Source organism: Delphinus delphis, chromosome 3, assembly GCF_949987515.2.
Source record: "Delphinus delphis chromosome 3, mDelDel1.2, whole genome shotgun sequence".
In the NCBI taxonomy this organism is placed as follows: domain Eukaryota; kingdom Metazoa; phylum Chordata; class Mammalia; order Artiodactyla; family Delphinidae; genus Delphinus; species Delphinus delphis.
The window spans coordinates 92,386,189-92,408,328 of NC_082685.1; the positions used below are offsets into that span (position 1 = coordinate 92,386,189).

A 22,140-nucleotide genomic window follows, 5' to 3' on the forward strand; every position below is an offset into this window, starting at 1 on the left:
CAACTAGGGTTTCTCTGGTGTTTCCTCATTATTTGACTCATGTGATACGTTTCTTTTTGCAAGGATATCACAAAAGCAATGCTATGTTTCTCAGCAAATAATATCAGGAGACACACAATTTTGGATTGTCCTATTATGGTAGTGTTAATTTTGATTGCTTTGCTTAAGCTTATGTAGGTAGGTTTTTCCAACTGTAGTTTACTATTGTTTCCCTTTGTATTAGAGGGGAGATATTTTAATACAATGTAGATATACTATTTCTCATCAAACTTGCACCCATTCGTTTTAGCATCTATTGATAATACAGTCCCCATGGCTTTTGAGTTTTTTGAGTCTGGCTCGTGGGACAGACACTGTCCATGGCCCTCGTCCCTCTGTGAACCTTGTGTACTGTTACCTCTCATCCTTTTGGAAGGGTTTTCTCCAGACCCTAGTGGTTTCATCACAGGCATGCCCTGATCAGTGCTTAAACAAATACTCAAGTGAGTCTCTCTGAAGACTTCTGGGTTCATTCTCTGCATAGCTCTGTCCTCTCTGATACTCTGTCCCAGGAACTGTGGCCCCCTTAACTTTCCCCGGATTCCCAGCTCAACTCAGGGCATCCACTAGGCTGCAGCCGGGCTCTCACTCCCTGTACCTGGAAACTTCATACACTGGATCAAAATTGTAGCGTTTACCTTATTTCCTCATCTTTCAGGGATTCCTTTTGTTGCCTGGTGTACAATATCTTGCTTACTGTTGTCTCATGTATTTTTTTCCACATTTTGATTGTTTCAGAAGGGAGAGTATATCCACTCTCTATATGCCATCAGTTTATATGCCCTCTGGCGTCACTTGCCTCCAGGAATCCAACGCTTGCCTCCAGGAACCCAACGCTCCAATCCAATCCTCTCTCTCTCCAGATTTCAGGTTAGTTTGTTACCCTGTGATTTCAGATTTCTGATGTTTTCATGAATTTGAAATTTTCCCAGGGGGAAAGACATCCTTTCCAGCTTCCCGCATTTCCTGAGACCAGAAGCCTCTAGGTTTTTTTTAAAAAATAGAAACATTAATACAGCTTTTAAATGGAAGAGAAAGCATAATGGAGACTCAAAGAAGATGAGCGAGTCCTTCTATTTTCTTGGAGATAAACAGGATATCTAACATTGGCTAAGTCCATTCTTTTGCTCTCACATCTTAGAAAATTTCTGTAGAGCTGACAGAAGGATAAGTTACAGCAATAAATCAGGCAAAGCACTTAATTAGCACCCTTTGTAAACAACTCAGAGTGACACAGCCTTTCTATAGCATATCATATTAGCCTTTCAATTTAATGAGCTGCTAGAGTATATTAAAATTTGCAGTATGCCAGTTTATTCCTTTTAATTGAATAATTATTTTAAAGAATGTCAATTTTATTCTCTTGAATAAAAAACAATAGAAACACTGTTAAGTACTGTTTAAAAAATATAATAGTAGTACAAGTACTTCATAGCCAATAAAAAAGGCAAGGGTAAACCTGTTCATAGGTAGGAAAACAGCAATGCCAATTATGCAATTGTCTCTCACTCCTTTTAATTAAATTCCTAGGAAGGTAAAGGCAAACATAAAAGCAAATTTGTAGCATCTTTGGAAAATTAATGGAAGACCATATGAAATTGGGAAGAAATTTATTTAACTTTAGTGTTAATGTGCTTGAGTTAAATTATTTAAATGCTGTTATTCTATAAAGTTAGATTTATGTTTGAATCTATTTTAATAGTCATTGAGAAAAAATAAAACTTACATCATATCCAAGGGAAATTTTTACTTGACCCGTTTAGTATGCTTTTATACACTCAAGGTCAAAATAAAAAGTGAGAAGCATTCAGTTGTGCAAAATTAATGAAAAGTTATTAATAGTTTTCTTCCTATATAATTTGTGAATCATGAAAGTATATATGATGCATAATTATATGGGTTATATATGTGTCTGCTTTATTTTAACTAAATATACACTTATATAGGGTCATTAGTAGTAAATGTGGTTCTTTTTTGTTTTAATTCCTTTTTATGATCCTCTGGTTATCATGTTTTTGCTGCAAATATATTGTTTTAATCATAGTCAACTGTTTTGCAATGATAATTCATCTCATTTTTTTAAAGAAAGTGTTGCTATTTGCTAATTTCTCAAAGATATTTAAGTAGATAGTTCACTGCCATCATCCTTTTTCCTTTACTAATTCATGGTGTTTCTGCACTACAGTTAGGGAGCTGAATCAATGTTACTGAGATAGACAGTAATTAAATAGAGTAAGGTGAAGCTACAACAAAGGCCTCCAGATCTTTCAAATAGTATTTCTGACACCTGTTACAGTAATTTATTGAGCAATATGATGAGGGTTTAAATGGCAAATACCACATTTCACCAGTTTTCCATCTTAATATTTTTATGTGTGATTGGATTTTCTTTCATAATGTGTTCTTATTATAGCCTTTTTTTGAGTTTTCTTTCTATTTTTAAAAAACTGATTCATGCTTATTTCAAAATTCAACTAATAAAAGTGAAAAAAAAAGAGTGCTTCAGAGTCACATAGACCGTAAGGCAAGGAGAGGTAATATTTTGCCTGATAATTCCTCTGTAAGAAAAGAAAATATTGTGAATAAAGTAACTTAGTTAATTTTGAAGATTCTGAAAAAGGCTAGAGTGTATATCAAATTATTATTAAGTGTAAGATTTTTCATGAAATGGAAACTATGTCTTTCCTATTTCCTTGTATCTCTCCATATAAGTTTTCACTGACTAGTTATTGGAATGAATTTCTTTGTCCATAATATCATGACACTTCTCCATTGAATGGCATTTGTAATTAATGACAGTACTTGGTTTGTGTTATTGTATGATTCTAATTTGGAATGCTGATTCAGCTGTGGTCTAGGAGAGTTACCTAGAACAAATGAGTTTACTTACAGAAACGTTAGCATCAGTAGATTCAAAATTCAGATTATGAAATCTATTTCAAAAGATTATGTAAATGAAATGAATTAATGTATTTTAGGGTCCAGCATGATACTTTGAATGGCATGGTTCTCAATAAGAGTTAATTGTTTCTCCTGCTTTCCAAACTTTACTCCATAGCATATGCATAGTGTGAAAATCCAGGCTTATTCTTTTAGTAAAGAGAAAAAAAGTCAGGTTCATTCCTCCTCTTCTCAAGCTCCAGGTGATTCAATCTATTCAAGGTTCTCCATTGCAATACCTTTGTTTCTCCTACACACTTTCGCTGATATGTCTTTACCTTCAATCAAATCTCTGTCTCTGCTTCCAAGTTCATATTTCCTCCATGAATCATTCTGAGTACCTTGAAATGCCTTTCAGCAGATTTGAGCTCATTGCAGCATGGCTTTTAGACATGTAATTCATTTTTCTTTGTATAATAATTATTATTTTTAAAATATTTACATTTTGATATTGAAGACTGCATATCAATAATAGCCTTTGTTCAAAGTGTAGGTTAGTGACTGCATTATTTTAATACTTAGCAGTGAATATCCCCATAAGATACTAGGCAGATAAAGCCTTTATTGCTCATCACAAAACCATTTCTTTACCTCCTGCATTATAGGATGCTCTCATTCCTTAAGATCAATAGTTTGAATTATAGCCATATTTTGTCATCAAATGCAAACTAAATCTTTTGGAAGGGATTCAAGGGGATATGCAGTCAATCCTCCCAGTGTTCCAGACAGAGTGGGACAATAAAGATGTGCTTCCCATCCTCCCTGCCCTCAGAAAATTACAAAGCACGTGGGCTTACACTGTGGTTCTTAGCAAGAGGTGTGGCATGCCACAGTTACTGGGGATCAACCACAGGTTGTTTTCTGCCCATGTTCAATAATGTGCAAGTGAATGGCCAAGTTACCTCATACTGGATTTAGAATTATATATGATTTTGATCAGTAGACATGGATTTGATTATAGCAATGTCTTTTGTCATAATAAGATAATCTGGCTCTATTTTTAATCTATCCCAGTGCTATGGATATATAATATCTATCACTGAAGGTTTTCATTGTTTGTTCTTTTGTGTTACTTTTTACAGTCTCTAGACATTTTGTCCTATCCCAATGGGGCTCCCAAAGACTACTCTGCAGTCAGGTTTTCCAGTGTCTCTATAGTACAACACCTTATATCAGTTTTGTTTCTTGTTTATTTCTCTTTAATTTTTCAATAAATAATGTCTTAGTTTAGGCTACCCAGAAGCAGACCTTGAGATAGAGTTTGAGTAAAATTTATTTTTTGAGAAATGATTCCAGGAAACATCAATAAGGTAGTGGGAAAGAATGATAAGAGAAAGAAGGCAACATAGGGGGACAATTGGAGTTCATCCAGCTGGGGAATTGTGGGAGATAGAGAATGCATCTTAGAGTTATATCAATTAGGTTAGAAGAAACTACTGTATTCAGCCACTCACTCCCATCACTCCTTAGTTGAGCCCTACTTCTAAGGGCAATATCTCTCTGACACTTTCGGCTTGTTGTGATTGAAAGTAATTGTACTCCTATAGCAAGAAAAAAAAAATCAAAAAGTCCCTCAGACAGTTTAGATGTTCTACAGGGGCAGCCTCTATTGAAAAGTTGTAAGTGTGGACAGGATATAGTCAGGGCAACAGTATCTGCCACAGTGTCTATTTGATACTTAGTGATTATGTGGGATTAGAAAACGTTCGGATTATTTAAGTTTTAAATGTCGAACAAGACATGAGCATTAAAGGGTTAACTGATGATATTAAATACTATAAAGAGTTTCTTAAAGAATACATGAATCAGTATAATATAAAAAGTACAGATAAATTATTTAAGTTCAAAGATATGACAATTGTAGGTGGGAAATGAAAGGAATAAAAATAAGAAAATGCAGTATATTTTTTGATTGGCCAATGTGGTGGAAAACAGATGGAAATCTAAACTTTGCAACTTTCACAGCCTAAATCATTGAGTTTTTAATAGCAATATACTTACAAACAAGTTATTTTAACTCATACAAACCCTTTCCTCTTGGGATAGTGAGTACTAAATACACCTTGAATTGTGTGTTGTGATGAGTTTATCTAATTTTATTTCGGTGGGGGAGGAGTGTTGTTCCCGTATGTGTCATATATTCTTATCTTTAAGGGCTGACAGAAAAACTGTTTTTACATACTTAAGAGAATTAAAATTCCATAGCAGAAATGGCCAGAATTATGCTAAAAATACTTGAAATATTCTTCCCTCCTGCTGTTTTTCTTTCTACATGCATATCTTAGAAGTCTTTGTTTTTCATTAGATGAATCTATTTGAAAATTTAGAAAAATGCAAAAGCCACATACCCATGTAACTTTAAAAAATATTGAGATTTGTTTTCATAGTGTAGGCAGGTTAATTAAAACAGCAATACAGAAATATTATACTTGTTATTCCAAAAGTCCTCCTGACTTTGTGTGAGTAGAGGTTTGTTCAAATGACCTGATTATTGACTACACATAAACACATCAAAGCCTTATTAAAATTTAGCTCTGTGCTTCTGGACATACATTTCAGAATCTGTGGCCTTGGAGATCATGGCCTATTCAGCCTTTTATGGCTGAATAATATCTATTATGTAGGTAAACCATACCTCATTGAACCAGTTCCCTACTGACAGACATTTAGATGTCTATGTTTCTAGTATGCTGCCATTATAAAAATGTTTAGTGAATAGCCTTATGCATACAACTTTGTAAAAAAAAAATTACTAGAAGCATTATTGCTGGCCTAAAGTGTAAAATGTATATGTGATTTTGCTAAATATCGGCAAATTTCTTTCTATAAGATTGTACTGTTTGACATTCCATAGTCTTGGCAATGGAGTATGTTATCAAAAGTTTGGATTGTGCCATTTTGATAGCAAAGACTTGACATTTCAATGTAATTTTTTGTATCTTATAAGAAAACTGACCATGTTTTCATATGATTAAGAGCTATTTGCTTTCTTTTCTCTGTAGTCATTATGTTTAAATCTCTAACCAATTCTTCAATAGAGTTGTTGGCCTATTTAGTTTCTATTTTAGAAGATATTTAAGTATTAGATGGAGATATAAATTATGAATTTTTTCCAATTAGTCATTTAAAAACAATTTTTATTTATACTGGTTTGATTTGCCATGTTTTGTTTTATTCTTCATATTTTTAAGTAATTGTGTCAATTTTTCCTTTCTTGTTTCTGAATTTGTAATCATAGTTAAAGTTTTTGTCTATTTTGAGTCATAGAGTTATTTACTCACATAATTTAACTAGTACTTGTATATTTTCCTCTTCTTTTTTTTAACGTTTAAGTTTCTCCTACATTTGACTCTATCTTAGTGTTTACCAAGTGATGTTTCTATATAGCTATTTTCATTCTTCTACGAATAGTTCTCCCAAAACTTTCTATTAAAAAGTCAACATATTTCCCAACTTATTTAAGATGACACCATTTTCATGTATTAAATTTTCATTTTTTTTAATTTCAGGTTTTCTATCCTTTCCAATAACTTATCTGATAATTTACATAATAACAGAGTCTTTGAATGAAGGGCAAAGTTGTCCCCTCACTTTCCTCTACCTTTTTCCTCTTCTTTCTCTACTGTTTTCCTGGCTATTCTTGCTTGCTTTTTTTTTTTTTTTTTTTTTTTTTTTTTTGCCGTACGCGGGCCTCTCACTACTGCGGCTTCTCCCATTGCGGAGCACAGGCTCCGGACGCGCAGGCTCAGCGGCCATGGCTCACGGGCCCAGCCGCTCCACGGCATGTAGGATCTTCCCAGACCAGGGCATGAACCCGTGTCCCCTGCATCGGCAGGCGGACTCTCAACCACTGCGCCACCAGGGAAGCCCCTTGATATGATTTTTAAAAGATTTTTTTTTTTTATTTTACTTTCTCATTCTGATAGTTCATTATTAGGGCATATAAACACAATAGATTTCTGTATATTAATCTTGTATACTGCCACTTTACTGAATGCATTTATTTTTTCTAATAGTTTTTGGATGGAGACTTTAGAGTTTTCTATATAAATTATCATATCATCTGCAAATAGAGACAGTTTTACCTCTTCCCTTCCAATTTGGGTGCCTTTATTTATTTATGTCTGATTGCTGTGGCTAGGACTTCCAATACTATGCTAATTAGAAGTGGTGAGAATGAGCATCCTTGTCTTGTTCCTGAATTTAGTGAGAAGCCTTTCAGCTTTTCATCATTATGATTAGTGTTGGCTATGGATTTTTCATAAATGGCCTTTATTATATTCAGATATTTTCCATCCATACACACTTTTATTTTCATGGATGGATATTGAATTTTGTCAAATGCTTTTTCTTTGTTTATTGAAGATTTTGTGATTTCTAGCCTTCCTTTTGTTCATGCGGTATAGTACATTAATTGACTTGCAAATGTTGAATCTTCCTTGTGACCTTGGAATAAATTGAACTTGACCATGGTTTATGACCCTTTTTATATATTGTTGAATTTGATTTACTAATATTTTGTTGTGAATTTTTGCATCTGTGTTCATCAAAGATATTGACCTGTAGTTTTCTTTTTTTGTAGTGTCTTTGGTTTTGATATCAGGATAATGGTGGCCTTGTAGAATAAATTTGGGAGTGGTCCCTCCTCTTCAGTTTTTTTGCAATAGTTTGAGAAGTGTAGGTATTAGTTCATCTTTATATGTTTGGTAGAATTCCTCTGTGAAGCTATCTGGTTCTGGACTTATGTTTTTTGGGAGTTATTTTTTTAATTACAGATTGAATTTCAATATACATCATCAATCTGGTCAAATTGTTTATTTCTTCTTGATTCAGTCTTGGCAGATTGTATGTTTCTAGAAATATGTCCATTTCTTCTAGGTTGTACAATTTGTTGACATATAACTATTTTAATATTCTCTTATGATTTTTTGTATCTGTGGTATTGTTTATTTCTCCTCTTTCATTTCTTATTTTGTTTATTTGGGTCCTCTCTCTTTTCTCCTTGGTGAACCTGACTAGTGGTTTGTCAATTTTATCTTTTCAAAAAAACCCAGTTCTTGGTTTCATTGATCTTTTCTGGTTATTTTGGCCTCTATTATATTTATTTCCTCTCTGATCTTTAATATTTCCTTTCTTCTGCTGACTCTGGGCTTTGTTTTTTTTCTAATTCTTTTAAATGGTAGGTTAGGTTGTTTATTTGAGATTTTTCTTGTTTCTTGAGGAAAGCCTGTATTACATAAACTTCCCTCTTAGAAATGCTTTTGCTGCATCCCATAAATTTTTGGAGTGTTGGGTTTCTATCCTCATTTGTCTCAAGGTATTTCCTGATTTCCCATTTGATCACCCCCTAAACTCATTGGTTTTTTAGTAGCACATTGTTTAGTCTCAACATATTTGTTCTTTTCCTGTTTTTCTCTGTAGAGTCAATTTCTAGTTTCATACCATTGTGGTCAGAAAAAAAAATACTCACTGTAATTCTATCCTCTTAAATTTATTGAGACTTGTTTTGTGGCCTAGCATGTGGTCTATCCTGGAGAATGTCCCTTGTGCGCTTGAAAAGAATGTGTGTTCTGCTGTTTGGGGATGGAATATCCTGTAGATATTGATTAAGTCCTACTGGTTTACCATGTCATTTAAGATCAAAATTGTGTTATTGATTCTCTGTCTGGATGATGTGTCCATTAATGTAAGTGGGGTGTTAAAGTCCCCTATATTATTGTATTATTTTCAATTTCTCCCTTTATGTCTGTTATCATTTACTTTATATATTTAGGTGCTCCTGTGTTGGCCTGCATATATGTTAACAAGGGTAATAATCTCTTCTTGTATTGATCCCTTTATTATTATATAATGCCCATCTTTGTCTTTTGTTGTAGTCTTTGTTTTAAAACCTATTTCATCTGAAACAAGTATTGCTACCCTTACCCCTTGCTTTCTTGTCATTTCTGTTTGCATGAAATATCTTTTTCATCCCCTCACTTTCAGTCTATGTGTCTTTAGCCCTGAAGTGAGTCTCTTGTAGGCAGTGTACAGATTGGTCTTGTCTTTTTTATCTATCTTTTGATTGGAACACTTAGTCCATTGACATTTAAAGTAATTATTGATAGGTATGTACTTACTGCCATTTTAGTACTTGTTTTCCAATTTTTTGGGTAGCTCTTCCATGTTCATTTATTTTTCTTTTTGTTTCTTCCTTTATATTTTACTTTAGTAGTATGGTTGTGTTCCTTTCTGTTTTTTGTGTATCTGTTGTAGGTTTTTGACTTTTGATTACTGTGGGGTTGATATATGTTGACCCATAATTATATCTACTTATTTTAAACTGGTAGTCATTTAAGTTCAAACACATTCTGAAAGATAAACATTTTTTATTCCCCTCCCCCACATTTTGTGTTTTTAATGCTGTATTTTACATCTTTGTGCTTATCCCTTAACTGTGTATTGTGACTACAGTTGCTTTTATACTTTTGTTATCTTTTAAACTATATACTGCCTTTTAAAAGTGGTCTCTAATCCTTACTATATGGCTGCCTTTCCTAGTGGGATTTTCCCATTCCTGTAGATTCTTCTTTTCCATTTAGAGAATACCCATCAACATTTCCTTTAGGGTAGGTTTAGTACTGATGAATTCTTTTAGGTTTTGCTTGTCTAAGAAGTTCTTTATCTCTCCTTCTATTCTAAATGATAATCTTGCTGAGTTTCCTGGATTGCACATTTTTTCCTTTCAGTACTTTGAATATATCATGTCACTCCCTTCTGGCCTGTGATGTTTCTGCAGAGAAATCAGCTGATAGCCTTATGGGGATTCCCTTGTATATGACTCTTTGTTTTTCTCTTGCTGCCTTTAGAATTCTCTCTTTATCTTTAACTTTTGCTATTTTAATTCTGATACGTCTTGTTGTGGATCTGTTTGGGTTCATCTTGTTTGAGATCCTCTGTGCTTCCTGTACTTGGATATGTTTCCTTTTCAGGTTTAGGAAGTTTTTAGCCATAATTTCTTCAAATATATTTTTGATTTCCTTCTCTCTCTCTTTCCTTCTAGAATCCCTATAATATGGATGTTGAGATGCTTAATGTTATGCCAGAGATATCTTAGATTACTTTCATTTTTAAAAATTTGTCTTTCTTCTTTTCTAATTGGTGATTTCCATTATTCTATCTTCCAGTTCATTTATGCATTTTCTGTATTATTTATTCTGTTATTCATCCTTTCTAGTGTGTTTTTTATTTCAGCTATTGAATTATTCATTTTTGATTGGGTCTTTTTAATATTTTCTAGTCCCTTGCTAAAATGCTCAGAGTTTACGTCAATTCTTTTTCCTAATTCAGTTAACATTTTTATTACCAATGTTTTGAATTCTTTATCTGGTAAATTGTTTATTTCTGTTTCATTATTTTTTCAGGGGTTTTCTCTTGCTCTTTCAGTTGAGAGTCATTCTTCTGCCTTTTCATTTTACTTAACTTTCTGTGCTTCTGTAAATCTAGATGAAACAGTTACCTATTGTGGTCTTGAAGGGGTGTTCTTAAGTGAGAGCATCCATATACAGACTGCATGTGTCCAATGCTTTTGATGGGAGGGGTGGATTTGATGTGGATACTAGTCAAATCTTTCCTTAGAATGTGCTGTTAGCTATCACCTTGGTAAGGGGTGGGGCTGGAGTTGGAGGGGTAAAGCCAGTGCTGGGTGTAAAGTGGGACTTCCTTTTTGCTCAGTGGCCATTAACACCACTGAGTGTGGGTCAAGGGTGGGTTCAGATCCCACATTTGGAGCAGAAACCATGAGGGTCAGGCTTGGGCTGGCTTTGTCTGTTTCAAGTGTGTTTTTTCGCCTCTTCCTGCGCTGGTACTTTTGCCCCAGAAAAGGAGAGTGCTGAAGCAAGTGGGGCCCTTGAACATATAGAGATCTGATGTGCTGCCTGGGTAGACATATGTGACTCTGTTGAAATGCAGCACATGGGTGCATCTATTCTGCAGTTGTGGCTACCTCAGATCCAATGTCATGTGGTGGCATGGTCTGAGGAGAGCTGGAACATTACTCAGTTTGGGCTGGGGTGCCTGGCAAGGTGGTCACAGAAAACCAGGCAGCTGCTACTGCAGATCTCTCACTTCCTTGCCTGGGGGGCTAAACCCCTTTGTCTCTCACAGATGATCACTGTCCCCAGCCTCCAACACTCCTGCCCTGTTGTGGCAATGCTCTGCAGGGGAGGTGGGGCCGGTGTGGTGTTTCTCTGCATATGGGCGCAGGGGTGACCTGTGTATGAGCATCTGCTGTCAGAAATCTAGGCTGCTTCTGGACCACTGCTTGAGTAAGTGCCAACAATAGCCACCATAGCCCCACCTGGGCTCCTCCTCAGGACCGGTTACCTCTGTGTCCCAAGGTTGAGACTTTTCCCAGGTCTTGGCTGCCCCAGATCTAGTGTCACACTGTGGCATAGAGTGAGTGGAGCTGAAGCATTTGCTTGGTTCAGGCTAAGGTGTGTAGTAAGATTGTCATGGGAAACCCAGTAGCTACTAGTGCAAACCTCTCTCTGCCCTGCTATGGGGGTAAGCCAGCGTATGTGCATGTGCTCTTTGTGAATGGAGTCCAGGCTTCTCCAGCCTTTCTGTCTGTCCCAGAGGTCCTTCAGCTAGCTAGGGGGGCTTGTCTCCTCCACCTAGGACCCTGAGAATGGGACACCCAGTCTGGTTCGACCTACTCACTCACAGGGTGGTGACCTACTCACTTCCTTTTCTTTTGAATCCCCTCCCAGGGACACAATTCCTGACCTGATCACTTTTCATCCCTTCCTACCCAATTACATATCTTTCTTACAGTCTTAGTTACACAGAAGAACCTTCTGCCAGTTTCCAGTTAGTTTTCAGTGAGAATTGTTCCACATATAGATGTATTTGTGATGTGCTGATGGAGGGAGGGGTGCTTTATGTCCTTTTGCTCTGCCATCTTGATCTCCTTTTCCTCAGGGTTTTAAAACCTGGACCCTAAGAGTATTTGTAGGTGACTCAGAGGCTCTCAGAACTTCTCTTCCCTCTGATTGAAAGTGGCAAATTTTGACTGAAGTAATCAAAAAGCAAAAAAATTAATTGGAAAATACATTACCCAAAATTCAAATATATGTAAAGAGAGAAAAATAAGCTTTAAATTGATTTTTGTAAGTTTGTAGCATTTGTATGAAATTAATAAACCTTAAAATTTAAAAACATACTAAGACATAGGAAGATTTGTATTAAAAACAAAACAAAATAAGCATGCAGCTAAACTGGACAGATATCATAAATTAACAGCAATAATAAAAAGGCTAAACATGCTAACTTATATATCATGTTTCCTTCATTTTTACTGTAATTTATTAATACAAGTTGGAAATACTGGTTATTGGTGTTTTCTTTTTATTAATAATATTGGAAAATTTGTTAATGCTAAGTTTTAGTAAAGCTTTTTCAAAGCTTGAGATTCATGAGATGTTAATTCAAGATACCCTGATAGTTCAAATGTTGAAATTACTAAAATAGGCAACAAAGAACATTCGCATACTGATGGAGCATAAATTTCTTAAAAGCCTACTTAAAATTATCAGCTTTTTAGCTCACTTTCCTTTTACTTTTAAAGTGCATATTTACCTTGTTAAACACTGTGTCAGCAAATGGTATTTACTAATATGAGTCACGCTATGGACCTAAAGACTGAATCTGATCGATGGTTCATCTGTAAACAAGACAAGGCTATCAGTAATCTTAAGACATGGACATCTTCTATATTGGCTTCTTTTATTACAGTCAGATGTACAGCCTACTAATGGGAGAAAGAGGGCATAAATTATTGGTTAATGTTAGTGTTTGTGAACTACCCAATTTAGAACTGTATATTAAAATTGTATGACACTGAGATTAGATGCTCCCTCTGCAGGTTCTGATTAGAGGAACCGTCATAGCATTTAACTTATTTTGCCTTATGCAGTTACCAGTTTGTTTGGTCTGCAGTTTGTCTTTTGATCTGCTTTTAAAATCCATCTACTTTCTGAAAGCTTTCAAGCTAAGGTGTTTTTTAAAGGATGAATCGTCTTTTGATCTACAGCCCCATGTGCCAGGAACATTTGTTTACATGCCACACAAACTTCTTTGAGATATTAACAATGAGAACTCAGCATCTATCGTAGCTGTCAAAATAAAGGGGTGAGGTGGGGCAAGAGGGATTGTTGAAAACACAATTTGGAAGAAAAGGAACAGGAATAAACTAACACATCTTTATCTTTTTCTTCCTTGACTCCATCAATGTATCTTCACCTACAAAAGCTGATTCATATTGTTTCCTTTGTTCTCAGTTACTTAGTGTACTTTCCTCTCTCCTGCACTCTTCCTCTCATAAAATACTTCATCTTAACCTTAGCATAAACATCCCTCTCTAGCAATTCAAAATAACAAACTTGATATCTAGCTCCATTCATACCTCCTTTTATCCTATTGAGAGAAAGACGTATCTGTTTATTTTTGAGAATGACCCTAAAGGTCTAGGATTTCAAAGGTCTAGGATTTCATACAGCTAATTCAGTAGTACCAAAAACTTTCTGTGAAATTTTAACACAAATACGATTATTCTAATAAATAAGCTATTGTCCTGGGTAGATAACATGAAGCAAAGCACAGAATAGAGTGTTGATTTTTGTTGCATTACTTTTGATTAAAATAAATCATCAGCAATTTTTTTTCTGTTAAAAAAATAACTATTTTTTCAAAGAATAATATTTTCCCTTGAGACCAGATTCTGGAAAGGATTCCTTCTTTCCTATCCCATAGAATAAACTTAGAAAATGATTTTTTATTCTATTCTGAACTACCTCTTTATTGAATTTGGCATATTACTGTGTTTTGATCTATCCATTGTGAATACCAGGATCTCAATACATACTTTAGCTAAATGCAAATATTTAAATTTATCCTACCATTTTCTCACACACACAGATACACACTCATGTACACACATGTGTGTGTTATGTGTGAGTAGCTTTTAAATCTTTTGCAGTCTATACATCATATTGTCTCTTCTGGGATATATACCTCATCATACCTGATAAATGAACAACATATTTGTTGAATGGATATATACATTTATATATCAATTACAGTCATTTCAGTAGAAACCTGATTTATTTGTGATGGTCTCAGTCATTACTGGATAGAACAAAAATAACTTATCCTTTATTTTTTGCCTTACACTTTTTTATAAGATATCAAGAGAAATACATGTTAAACAAAATATAGAGCATACATAGTAATTAGATATTTTCTTAATTTTTCTCATATTCCTTAACTAGTACAGTTTTCTTCAAAATGACTTAAAAAGCAAAAAAAAATCAACTGCATTTTAATAAATATTTTACATAACTCTGTGAGTGAATAAGACATTAAGAGGGTTTTCTTAAAAAATAACACTGCTCATATTAGCCTTTTCTTCTAATGCTGTCAAAGATGACTTAACGTCAATTAACATTGCACTTTTGACTCAGAACTTGTCAAATATTTCATTTTATCATCTCTGAACTTGCCCCTAGACATAGACAGAAAAATAGGCAGCAATAATCATTAAACATAAAAGGCGACACATTTTCTTGTAAAGAGCAGAATGGCATAGGGTAATGGGTCGGGGCAAGCACATAAGTGGTTTAAATATATTGACAGTTTGCTTTTAAGGAATCAACATTCTTCAGCATTTGCCAGCAAGAACCAGGCACTGTGACAGGAGAACAAACTGGCAGATGGACCCTTCTTTCTTTATACAAACCAGAATAGAATGAAGGAAATAAAGAGAAAAATATGTAGAGTTAAAAAGACAGATACTCGACTTTAGAGATTAAATAGATCATGTTTAGCAATTAGGAAAAAGGATATTTGCACAAGGCAAACACTTACTTAGGGAACCTTCAAGTGGGAATCAGAACCCTAAGGATTCCCTTGTACAAGGCCTTGACAATCAAAATCAGTGTTAGTGCTTCTTGTCTGAGGGTAGGTATAGCTAGGGTGAAATTCCCTATCATGGGGAAGACTTCTCCACTATTTGGCCTGTTGGCACTCAGGTTTGTTTGTTTTATGTTATATATTTGGGCTTAAGAAATTTTAAAGAAAATGTAATTCAGGCTTTGAAGACAAACAGAATGTATCCCATCACATTCTGATATTTGCCAGCTGAGATATCTGAGGAACCTCAACCATATAATGGGGATCATGACAGCATTGTAACTGCCCCTCATAGGAAAATATATGAGATGGCATCTGGAATATTCAATAAGTAATTTCTTTAAGTATTTGAATCATTTCTTCTTGCTATCCCTAGTATTCAATTTTGTAATGTATATTTCATGATATTAAGTTAAAAAAATTCTATAACATAAACAATTCATACAGCTTGTCACCAGAGCTTCTGATTCTTCCCAGTATGGATATTTTTCTCCAATAGTCTCTTTAGTTGAAGGCAAGGGTAAGGATAATGATCAATATGCCTAAAAAAGAGTAGGTCAAAAAATTGTGCTATGGTTGTAAGCAAGGAAACTGAGTCACTTAGACTTACACTCTTATATATAAAATATGAGTAACCACTGCTTTACAAACAAAAATAGCCATTTCAGTCACAATGAATAAGCCTTTGTGAGTTCCAATAGAACCTTAGCCCAGTGAATTACAGGTCATTGAATTAATGACATCCATAGTCTACTGTTTAATAAAATGGATGGTAAATAAATGGAAACAGGTAGTTTAGGCCCAAATTTTCAATGTGTCTCATATGTCTAAATTTTCATGTAAAATCTGTCATCTTTCCTTATTAACTTGTTTCCCTTACTGGTACTGAATCCGTTCCAATCCTTACACACCAGTTATAAGCACCTTTCCTTCAGATGAGCTAACTACATCATTCGTTTTGATTTTAAATGACAACAAAAATAAGTTGGCTTATTTTTGTAATATATTGAATATGCTTTTTTAAAAAAACTTAAGTAAAATATTATAGTAGATTTGAACAGACTCTAAGACTCAACCTAGTTAAGTAACCACAATGTACTCAAAGGATCTTACATGTAAGGAGCACTGTAGTAGGTAAGGGCCTCAGTGTTGTAGCCATCTGAGAAAAATTAAGGATTGTTTAATACTCTTTCATATTTCTGATAAATTATAAATGAACTAATGAGCAAAACCAGTCAGAGATTCACCCAGTATTCACATCAGCTGTTAAGATCTTATGTGAACTTAAATGCCATTTCTGAACAACAGTTCTCACACACAAAAATAATGTATTTGAAAGGCCTTTGCCAAATGGAATGCATTAATATATGTTTCTATTGAGTTTTAGAGCTCAGAAGTAGATTAGTCATAATCTTCAGTAAATAACTTACTAGTGTATTCAGTGCATGTATAATGTTCTTTACTGTCTTATTTTAAAATATTTAAGAATATAATGTTGATATCTGCAGGTATTTTACCTGTCATCCAATCTAGAATTAAAAATCATACCAAAAACTGATATCTGACTGTTGGATTCTCCTCTGCTTTTATAGTTGGCTCCTCTGAAACCACTATCCTGAATTTTCTGTTTATCACTCTTTTGTTTCAATATGTGTGCATATATATATATATATAGACACGCATATATATACACACACATATAGTAAAAAAATATGATATATAAATACATAGTTTGTCATGCGATATATGTTATGGTATATAATATATGATGCATATGTCAAATGTATATAAAATATATAATTTCTTTTATAGATATGAAAAAATTGATATGATATAGTATAAGTGATATGAATATATAAAAATTTATATAAATATGCTTTATTGTATATGCACATGTTTTATTATATGTTTATCATAGATCACATATGTCATAAAATTATATATATATGTTTTCTTATATATCTACAAACATGTAAACAGTCATTTCATTTGTTTTGTACTTATAAAGAGGCTGTCATATTGAAACAATCTTCTGGAACTTGATATTTAGACACTAGTCACCTATATTCGACAAGTATTTAGTCTTTTATTTTTTCATTTTCTTTTGATTTATTCTGCTGCTACTTTCTCAACTTCTTAGGTTGGAGACCCAGTGTGCTGATTTTCATCCATATTTCTTTCATAGTATAAACATTCAGGACTATAGATTTCATTCAAATCATTATTTTCTTTGTTACAGAAATTCTGATATAATGCTTTTATTATAATTCATTTCTAGATGGTTTGGAATTCTAATTTCTTATTTAATTCATAAGTTACAGTATTTTTAAATTTCCAGATATACATTTTTACATTAAATTTGATAGTCCATTGCTGGATTTATTTTTAAAATGTAATCTGTTAATCTTTGTGTTTTAAAACTCTTGTTTAATCCATTTTTTTCTTGTTGCCCATGAGTAGCTTCTCAGCAGTCTTCCCAGTTATCTTACTTCCTTCTATTTATGAGAGAATTAAGAAATGAATGCTATATTTTACTGTTTTTATATGTTAAGCATTATCTAAAACAGATTTTTTTCTTAATAGCTAAAATAGTCACTGTTTCAGAGACTATTTTAAAACTAGTTGAAACTCATACTTACAAAACTACATTGACTCCTACATTTTATGAGTAATAGGGCTCAACATTTAGTGGATTTAAGAATTCTTAAGATGTGGTTCTTATCCTCAAGGAGGTTACTATCCAGTTAATGTTCTCAATCCATGCAAATCTCTTCGAAGTCAATCTTTTTTAAAAGAGACCTCAGCAAACTATTATATTGAACATCTGTCAAATCGGTTCTCATACGCATCATCGTCAACATTATCGTCCTCCACAGTATTCTCTGACTTTCTCTGAGCTCCCTGGAGTGTGAATGTGCAGTGCTATTTATGCTATTAGAATATTAATCACAAATATAATATTCAACTTATGGATCCTGGATATCTTACTCATACACTCTTTCTGATTCTTTGCTCTTCTTTAATTATATTTCTATCACCCTAATCAGACTTGGGGAATTGAAATTAATACTAACTGTGCTCTCTGCTCAGTGAGTTAAGTGGCTAGCACACTGTAAGGACAGTAAAGTTAGCTAATTATGTCATGCTTAAAGCACCAGGGAAATTTGTACTGTTTTGAAATCCAAATCTTACCTAGAAGAAGGGACGACTAGAGTGAGGCTGACTCTGAAATTGGCAGGGCAGCAGCAGTGACTGATCTTATCTAGGATGGGGGGTTGTTTGGTCAGTTTTGTGCAAGGAAAGTATTTGTTTTTGTCAGTTTTCAGACCTGGTTAGACAGTGGTTTTGTTTTTGTCTTGATCCATCATGGTCACAGAAGAGCCTTGTCTGATGATGATGTTTTATAAAATTGTTTATGTCCAACAGAAGAACGCCAAGACCTGGTCATGAGTGCCAGACCAGCTCCTTGCAACACCAAGGCCTAGCTGATAGGATGAGGCCAAGTTGTGACTGTCAGTGATGCTTTTGTGACTGTCAGTGATGCTTTATCACCTATCAACTAAAACTTTATACATTCATTCCAAAAGTACTGATTGCTAATCGAGAAGTCTAATACACATTGATCAAAACTGGAAATAAGTTCTTAACAAATGCAACTGTTTTATTTCATTGTGTTCATAGTCAAATAATGGATATAAATAATAATGTTCCAAAGCAAATATGATAATGCAACTGTGTTATTTGCAACAAAAGAGAAGTAAATGATCGTATGGTAACTTATAAAAAGGGACCTAATAAAGTCTGGAAAATTACCAAAGGTTTCCCAGAAGTTTCACTTGATTTGAAATCTAAAGCATGAAAAAGAGTTAAGTAAACAGAGAAGGGGGTAGAGCATATCTAAAAAGGGAGAGGGAACATATCTTAAAGCATTCTGTTTCATGATAGAGTATGCTGCATACAAGGACTGAAATAAAGCTTTTGTAGCATGATTGGAAAGCGTAGAATGTTGATGTGAGATGAAAAAGGAGTCTTAGGTGGGATCAGGTCATTTAGGGACTTGTAAACCACACTCAGGAATTTCATATTCATTGTAAGAGCAATGAGAAGATACTGACATATTCTAGGTGGGATTCTAGGTTAGCTAATGAGATTAACATTTTTGGAGATATCATTCCTAATTCATAATCGACTGCAGTTAGAATAAAAATTTTAAATATGATGTCCTCAAACCATTGGAGAATGATTCCCTAAATCAAATAAAAAATTATTAGCTTTGGCTCAAGGTGTTAATAAGGGTTCTGTGATTAGGGAAGTGCTGGAAAGAGACTGAAGTTCTCCAAGCACATCATAGTTTATGTATATAAAATAATAGATTCTGTGCATTTCAGGTGAAAAGTTTTTCCTAGAGACTAAGACATACCAAAGACAGTCTAAGAAAAAAATGGATGTACATTACTAGCATCACACCTTTCCTAGGTCCTCCTGGCCTTTTTTTTTCTTTTTTTCAAGTAAGACTTACCCCATATTCTTTGTGATTGACTTTATGTGGTTTGTCTTGGTCCCTGCAAACAGGAACCATATTTTGAGTTCAGAATTCTCAGTAAGAATTGAATGTGCCTTCACTTTGGTGTGCCCTCACTGACTCTTCTAAATATGGAAACGTTTATCCCATTTACTGAGGTTGGTTTTAAAGTTATCTCTTATATGAGAATGTATAGAATATTTCTTGATTGAAATACAGGAGGTTCTGTATATGTATCTTGATTACTGGATGCTTCCCTGTTTTCATTTTGATGACACGTCTTGACTTCCTGTGTGATTTCTAACTTACTTTACTTTAAAGCGGGAACCTGGCTACCCTGAATCCAGGCTGTTCACTTTACTTCTGAATGTGAGTACAGCATTGAATGTTGATTTGCGCTGCCACGGATGTTATTTCCAACCCTACACTGGCCCTCTTGAGCTTGCTTCACTCATTTCTCTGTGATCCACCAACTCAGATTTATGGCATTACAGCAACTATTTTTTCTATCAAATGTTGTTCTCTTATTTTTAGGTATTAGTCAGCACTTAATTCAGATCACTTATTATGGACATGGAAACTCCAGACAGTATTATAACGTCGGAGTTTTTAAAAGCACTGGTTTTGGAGTAACTCTGAGATGAGGATTCTGGTTTTTCTACTTTTTCTTGTATTACTTAGATAAGATGATTAGCCTTACTTGACCTTGGTTTTTAAAGTTGGGATAATAAACATAGCAGTAACAATAGTACTGAGGAACATAGTTATAAAAAGAATAAATTATAAAGATAAAAAATGTAAAACAGGGCTTCCCTGGTGGCGCAGTGGTTGAGAGTCCCCCTGCCGATGCAGGGGACACGGGTTCGTGTCCTGGTCCGGGAGGATCCCACATGCCACGGAGCGGCTGGGCCCGTGAGCCATGGCCGCTGAGCCTGCGCATCCGGAGCCTGTGCTCTGCAACGGGAGAGACCACAACAGTGAGAGGCCCGCGTACCGCAAAAAAAAAAAAAAAAAAAAAAAAAAAAAAAATGTAAAACAACATGCCATTTTTAACCACCTGTACTGAAAGTACACCATATTCTAGGTAAAAATCAAATTGAAATTCGATTGAACATAGTTTGTCAAATATTATCTTTACTCTGATTCTGTCACTAACAATTAATCGGATTTCAAAACAAATATCTCCCTTGACCAAAAGAAATACTCTATTAGTAGATGTTTTTCTATTCTACCCCGTTGAGATAGAAAATATTTTTCACAGTTAATAACTGCTCACTTTAAAAAAATACATATTTTGCAATCCAAATAACATGTCAAGCTACAATTCTTCAGTAATAAAAAATAACATTCTCACATTTATTTTTTTGGAAAATGTAAAAAGCTGAGTATTTCATGTGATTTTTTTTAAACCAAACAAACAAACGATGCGTGCATAAGGGCGTCATTTGGACACTCAGTCCAATAAGGCTTCTTGTTTAACTACAACTACAAGGCCTACAGAATGTGTGATAGGCTCTAATCCTGCGGATTTCAGTTAAATCCATCAGGCTATACTTGGGTCCATTCTCCTGTAGGGTGTGTACTGGACTCCCATTTTTGTCTGCTTAGCGCTGTAAGATTGCCAAAAACTCTGCTCTGCTTTTTAGTGGATTTCTGCTTTTTTTTTTTTTTATGTGGGCCTCTCACTGCTGTGGCCTCTCCCGTTGTGGAGCACAGGCTCCGGACGCACAGGCCCACTGGCCATGGCTCACGGGCCCAGCCGCTCCGCGGCATGTGGGATCCTCCCGGACCGGGGCACGAACCCATGTCCCCTGCAACGGCAGGTGGACTCTCAACCACTGTGCCACCAGGGCAGCCCGCTTTCTGCTTATTTGATTATGCCCTTTACATCCACATATTTAAGTCTGGTTCATCGTTCAGTAGGAAAACCAGAGAGTCTGTCCCATTTCTCTGTGCCTCGTCCCTCTGTCTCTAGACTGTTGGACCCTCTATTCAAGGTTTTGGCAGCCCTGAACTCCATTTTGTGACTCCAGTAAGCTAAGGCTGGCCAAAAGATCCATGGCCTCTCTGCTTCACAGTTTGGCTCCTTATTTGGGTTCTCGGCCTCTGGCACTACACCTGTAACAGGCAAATATAGACTTGAGGAAAACAATGGCTCTCTAGTCTTAGGTTTCCCTTTCTGTGGGATCTTAACCCTTCAAGCCCTGGTTTCCATAGAGGCACACGAATGCTTTCATTTATAAGTTATCTGTGCAGTTGAGCCTTTAAATAATGCTGGGGTTAGGGACACCCACCTACCACCACGTCAAAATTCACCTATAACTTGTCATCTGCCCTTTGAACTAGAGGTTCCTCCACATCCGCGGATACAACCAAGCTTAGACCGTGTAGTACCATAGTATTTGCTATTGAAAAAAATCCGCTATTTACTGTTGCAAAAAATATGCTTTAAGTGGACCCAAGCAATGCAAACCAGCGTTGTTCAAGGGTCAACTGTATATTATCCCACTTTCCTTACATGTTTTCAGTGGAGGGGTCAATCATCACAAGTAACTCCATCTTACCCAGGAGCAGCAGTATGGTTTTCTCCTCTTACATTTATCCTGCACCTTCTCTTTTCCCCATTTTCTAAGCATACAATATGGAGCAAGAGCTAAAAATTATGTAAGATTACAAGAGATGTAAATTAA

At 35.0% G+C, this 22,140-nt stretch overlaps 1 long non-coding RNA gene across 1 annotated transcript in view; it reads left to right on the forward strand.

Annotated features, from left to right (window-relative positions):
- Positions 1-807: 807 nt before the first annotated feature.
- Positions 808-22,140, forward strand: part of LOC132422157 (uncharacterized) — a 164,533-nt gene continuing 143,200 nt past the window's right edge. Inside the window, exon 1 of the long non-coding RNA XR_009518818.1 lies at positions 808-909. This is a non-coding gene — a long non-coding RNA (uncharacterized lncRNA). The remainder of the gene's footprint in view (positions 910-22,140) is intronic.